This window comes from Leptidea sinapis, chromosome 24 (assembly GCF_905404315.1).
Source record: "Leptidea sinapis chromosome 24, ilLepSina1.1, whole genome shotgun sequence".
NCBI classification, from domain to species: Eukaryota; Metazoa; Arthropoda; class Insecta; order Lepidoptera; family Pieridae; genus Leptidea; species Leptidea sinapis.
Genome location: NC_066288.1, coordinates 981,814 through 987,988, shown reverse-complemented (window position 1 = coordinate 987,988; position 6,175 = coordinate 981,814). Strand labels below are relative to the sequence as shown.

The 6,175-nt window shown below is 35.8% G+C and overlaps 1 protein-coding gene across 1 annotated transcript in view; it reads right to left on the bottom strand.

Moving 5' to 3' along the window:
- LOC126971541 (cadherin-related tumor suppressor) overlaps positions 1-6,175 on the bottom strand; it is a 362,047-nt gene that overhangs the window by 274,776 nt on the left and 81,096 nt on the right. The window lies entirely within an intron of this gene.

The window sequence follows — 6,175 nt, the reverse complement described above, 5'->3', positions numbered from 1 at the left end:
ATTCTTTTATTACCTACTCCAGATCCAAAAAATTGCACTGTCAGAAAACAAATGCAAATGCTGTAGTCAAATGGCGTTTTAAATAAACTTCGTATAAAGTTATACTTGAGAATAAACCAAGAATATGCGTAATGTTTACAAAAAGACATTTTGCTTATGATTAGTTTATTCGGACGTATAACATTTCCCGCGATTATTTGTAAGGCCGCTTGACATTAGGTAAACTTCAGAATTATCATTGTATTGACACTTTTACTTGACAGTTTTTTTTTATGGGAATATATGATCTTTAAGCCTAATTTTGTCAGCGTCATATAGTCAACATTTTGCATATTTTTGGTTTAATCTCAGGTATGACTTAAACAATGTTTATTTGTTTTTAATTGCCCCTTACCTTAATTAATTAATTTTACCCCTAGAACCCTGGCGATGAAATATGAAATATGTATATCCATATCGTTGATTTCATAATTTTGCTTGTCAGGTTGTATCTTAAATTTCAAGTATAATCTCAAATTCCTTCTGATTTTAGATTTAAATAATAATACTAAGCAGAACTGCGTCAATTCGAGGACTTGGAAATGAATCTCTTTCCTTTCGTAACTTTCTTTCACTGTCATTCGTAATAGTGGACCAGTCCTAAGATTCAAAATGTGCTATCACTGTATATATAGACATATATTTTATACAGATATACCTATCAACGTATGGTAAAAAGCATGTTTTAACAAAAAAAATCGATTTAACGAATTTATAAGTAACAAGTTCTAACTAAGACTCGGAATTAAAGGGGCAAAATGTACAAAAATACCTAAATGTATTTCAAAATGTAACATCTTCAAAAAAAGCCAGAATATATGTTCCGATTTATTATAATATGTATAGATATTAAGTATATTTAAATTATTATAATATGAATATAAAAAATGTATTTAAAATTATTTTCCTCCTCATGAAGAAGATTTAACTTCTGTGGTGTGGTCACTCCGTTATACTCTTCATTGTCCGCGCCTTATCCCTTTACGCGGGTTTTTTTGCGGGGGTTTCTTATCATGCGCGCCATCAGTCATGTAGATCGCGCTATGCGTCTTCGTCACTGAGGCCTAGGCGTTTCATGTCCCTTTGGACATTCGTCATCCAGGTGGTTTGGGGTCTTCCCCTACCCCTCTTTTTTGCAGCCATGGAAAGGCACTTTCTCACCACATAATCTGAGCCATGATTCTGATATGTTGTCGGTTATGGATGCAACTTTAAAGCATCCTGTTACTCCTAAGTAGTAATGCGCATGCTGAGATCAGCATACACATTTCGGTGGTGTGTGCTTCTGTTCATGGGTCTACCGTACAGTAATGCTAGTCATACTGCCGTTTTATAGATGTTGCCTTTAGTTCTCACTGGCATTTTAGCGTCACATAGCACTCCTGTCTCTCACAGGGGTGCGCCACTTCATCCATCCAGATGTCGTTCTCTTTGCTACGTCCGCTTCTATAGAGCCATCCTCGGAGAGAACGAATCCTAGATAGTTACTTAAATGATTTAGCTCTAGGGAGGGCAGTGCCACTTAGTTTGCCGTCAGATAGTTTACGACTACATGACCTTGGGTTACAAAGGGAATTAAATAGCAGAGGGCTCAGTGTACTACCCTGATCGATAGTAACTTTTAAATCGAAGTTGTTGGATACACCGGCTGAGCTTCTGACGCAGGTTTGACCGTTATTATACATATCTTTGATTATGCGTATGTAGCATTCAGGTATAATGTGCATTCTAAGCGCCTGCCATATCAATGTCCTTGGGACTCGGTCAAATGATTTCTCTAGGTCTCTAAATACCATCCACAAATTTGACTTTCTTCTTCAGCATTTCAGCAGTTGTTGTGAAACCAAACTGGTTTTCCGTTAGTAAGATTATAGATTGTAGACGTTCACTGAGCACTGATTCCCAAATTTTTCACAGTTCGTGTTGTGAGTTTTTTTCCCAGAAAGTTTTCGCACTCTCTAACGTCTTCCTCATTTTTGTAGAAGGGAACAAGTATGCTTTTTCTCCATGAATCTGGCATTTCCTCAGTTGTTAGGATGTTATTAAACAAATTAGGTAGCCAGGCTTCCCCATTTGCCGTCAGAGACTTCCACAGATGGGTTGGCATGTCATCATGGTCACACTATTACACACTATTTTTATTTTACTCTTAATCTATATGTCTATCTGTGAATCTCACTCACACAAATTCAGCTGTGAACGTTTATAAATAGAAAGGTACGATAACAGAAAGTAAATAGCAGAAATTAAAACTGAATAGAAATGGTTCGAATTCGAGCGCACGTTCACAAACGATTGTCGAATTGGTAAATTGAATGTGTCGTTATCCTTATCTCCTGCCTACATGTGATTCGATTTCAACCTGAAAATTACTCGGTTCAAATACGAACGAGATAAAATTTAATAGATTACATTGGAAACGTAGAAACAGCATTTTTGGCTTATACTACTTCAAAATCATCATTTAGTCAAATCATTTATCGAAGTAAAAAGTTCTTTAGGGACGCTGATGTCCCTAAGGTTTTGAGGGCATTGACTGGTTGACAATAAACTTGTATTCTTGTTATTTTATTAATTGATCGAGTCTAAGCGTAACAGTCCCGGCTTTGTCACTCCCGTTCTGATAATTGATAAACACAGCTCGAGTCCACTAAGGTTCGTATTACAAAGGCGTCTCCATGCGTAATCGGTGATCAAGTATGTTTTGTCTCTGTCTTCATAATTGTACATCAAGGAGATAAACCATACTTGATCAAGTGTTACGCATTGAGGAGTCCTCCAGAATACGGACTTAAGGAAGTGCTACCAATTAAAACTACCATTATTATATAATTATACTAGCTCCTGGCTATTTCGCCAGTGTGAACTTCTATCCATCTCGGCACAATACAATAATATAATACCTAACATGGCATTGTTTGTCCGACAGTATGACAATATACGCCATTACTTTGGTGTTTGTTAATATGGACAGTTATACACTGGATCGGATAGTGATTAGCATACGTGAATCCACAAACGTAATGCTAATTTGCCTCTATAATCTCGAATAACTTCGCGAAAAGCTACTCACATTTAAATCTACCCCTGCATTACAGAAAGAAAAATTTACACTTTTAATATTAAATAGGAAATTATTCGAAATCTGATAAATTCGAGGTAAATTTAATATCGAGTGTGCTGCCTAACCTTGTGTTCCTCTTGGCTTCCATAATCAATTTAATGCCGATAATCACATTGCTTGAAGAAATGGCATTGCTTGCGGCGGCATCGTGTGCCGGGTCGTCTCCTTCCCTTAATTATTTTTAATTTTGACTTGTAGAAGTCGTTGAGTATTGTTTGTTAAAAGTTTTAGTTTGAGTACAAATATTGTAACTGAAAAGGTTTGTAAAAAGATAAAGCTGTAAATGTTGATTGGCAATGAGTTTCTTGCCACTTCTTCTTCTTATTAAAACCCCCTAAAAGGGGGTGGATATAAAAAGAAAAGACATTTCCTTGACCTACATGAATAAAGTGATTTTGATTTGATTTGAAATGCGTGCGAACGTCCATGCGTCAACTAGTGAACGGGTGCTACTTGTGTTGCCAGATCGATATTATAGTTATATTTTAGTTAATTATAGTTTATGCTGTATTTGTTGGATGCGAATACTAATTGTGACAGTAATCACGACCATCATGTTCACAAAACATCCTTACACAAACATTGAATTCAAGTTCTAAAGGTTGATGAATCCAATATATGATATTTTGTATTTATACAGTTACTTAATTATTTATTACTGCTTATGAAATATTTGATATTATATAAACGCTTTTAACTTTGATCAGGATTGGATGCAGCTCCGCACAAAATAATTTGTTATGTATATTACAGCCATTGTTAAAACTATTTTATTGAAAAGAGTGGCCGTTGAGTTTATCTCACGAACTCTGTTTTTTCCGAACTATGATGGATTTAGTAAATTATAAGAAATATTTATAGTGACGATTCAAAAGTGCTTAGTTTAAGCCTAGTTATTGAATAAAAGTTTCATTTACTTTGACTTTCATATATATATTATAATGTTGAATAACCCAAACTGTGCTGAAAGAAGACCATAGATAATACACTTATATGAAGAACACTCCAAAAAAGTCCTAAAGTCAGTTTATCGACTTTAAATAGTAAGAAAACGCGTTTATTTTTGCTAAAATTTAAAAATAAACATTGTTATATGAATGACTAGCTTGCCTGGATTCGGATAAACCGTGACTCCATTATACTCAGCCATGACGGAAATGATGCAAAAAAAAGAATTCAAAATATATATGTTATACTCACTGTAACAGAGGTGTACTAACATCATAATACTAAAGTCTATCATCTACACGAGAACATGTTCTTACTACACATCAATTTATAATTTTCGTATTTTCCAACAATCCTGTAACCGTTGGAATCCCTCAACTTGTATTTTGTAAGGTCTGTCCTGAGCCGGGCTATCGTAGTCTATAAAGTATCAAGTATTATTATGACTGCTGCATAAAGCTATTAAACAGCTTTAGTCATTTAAGACTTTCTAAGTTACTTATTGGTGAAAAGTGTTGACTCTATCTCGGTTGGTTAGCGGTTAGACTGTGTTACTGACTGTGTGAAGGGCGGGGGTATCGTCAATAAATTTTATATATATTGATTGACGCAACCCCTACTCCCAGCACCTGTCCGATGGAGGAGTTGAGGGTGTCCAATAGAAGGTTGCAACCCGTTTTTGTCAATTACCGTTATAGAGACCCAAAGTAAATTTACTGTAATTAATAAGACAGGAACCTCTGACCACCGAAACCTACCAGTTCCACATTTTGGCCTCGCGTGGTTGAGAGGTCGAGGGCGTGTTTGTACCGTGCGGTGATACCCGTAAGAAGGGTGCAAGGAGTCCTAGCGGTTGAGTGACCTGACGCAACACATCTCTTTGTTGTTTCTTCCTCTCAAACGGGCTGTCGAGGGCTAGCCACCCTTGATCAATTGGCTGTGTGTTGGAGTAATCGCGGGAGGTTCCCTTCCTCTCGTATGCGGCTTCTCTCGACTTTCAGTCTTATGTCACTCACAGTGAAGGGTGCTATATCCTCGCAGTAGTCCTGGCATCCATGTACGTCAGGATGGGGAACTGTCGAGGATGAATACAAAAAAATTAATATCCAAGGATAGAGAATCGACACAACTCCAGCTACCCTCTCGGGAACGCTAAGTTCTTAATGTTACAATCCGTCTAGTAATGAAAACACTTCATAATTACTGAAAAATGATCCGTACATCGGTTACTGAAACGGCCAAAATAGGAAATGGATTTCTATAAAGGCATGGTATGATCACTTATATAATGATAAGAAGATGGAAACCGTTAGCCTGCAGGTTTATTTCTGCCAAGTATATGATAAGTTAAGTTGGATGATTCTGTGAAAGTTCTACTTGTTGTTTATGATGGAAGTTAAACAGTTTTCTCTGGATTGTGAGACGCCTAGTTTCTCACAAAAGAACCTTTTATACCAAGTTATAATATAATAGTAAACTGGGTAAAGTTTATTAATTTTTATCTTATTACACCGATGATATTTGGATTTGTTTTAGGATGCTTTAGTTACTTATTCACCTTGATAAATTATTAAAACCTATACATGTAATATTACTTTTTCACTGCGTAATGTTTTAGTTTGATGATGTTCTTAGTATATAGAGTTAATTTACGAAATAGGATTATATACATCGGTGCAAATACTATAACTCAAAATAGTTACATAATATATTACAATAAGAATTAGAATAATTAGTTTTAATAATTTTATTCTAAAATTAGTTCATAAATCATCAGTTGATAACATTGTAATGTGAAAATTTTATTAAAAAGTATTAATTGAAAACTCGAGCGCGTGCGCCGAGCCCTATAAATACGGCCATATTGTCGACACTTTGTGCTCGAGCTGTCGTACGTTACGGACCTCTCTGGGACGTCGTTACGCTGTCTGTGGAATATACGAAGGTCATGAAATACTCGTTGCAGTTTTCTTTCGATGATCCAAATCAACAATTGTGACGATCAGTAATGACGTCACACCTTTTAAAAACAATACAGAGGTTCTTTCCTCATCATATAAGCAA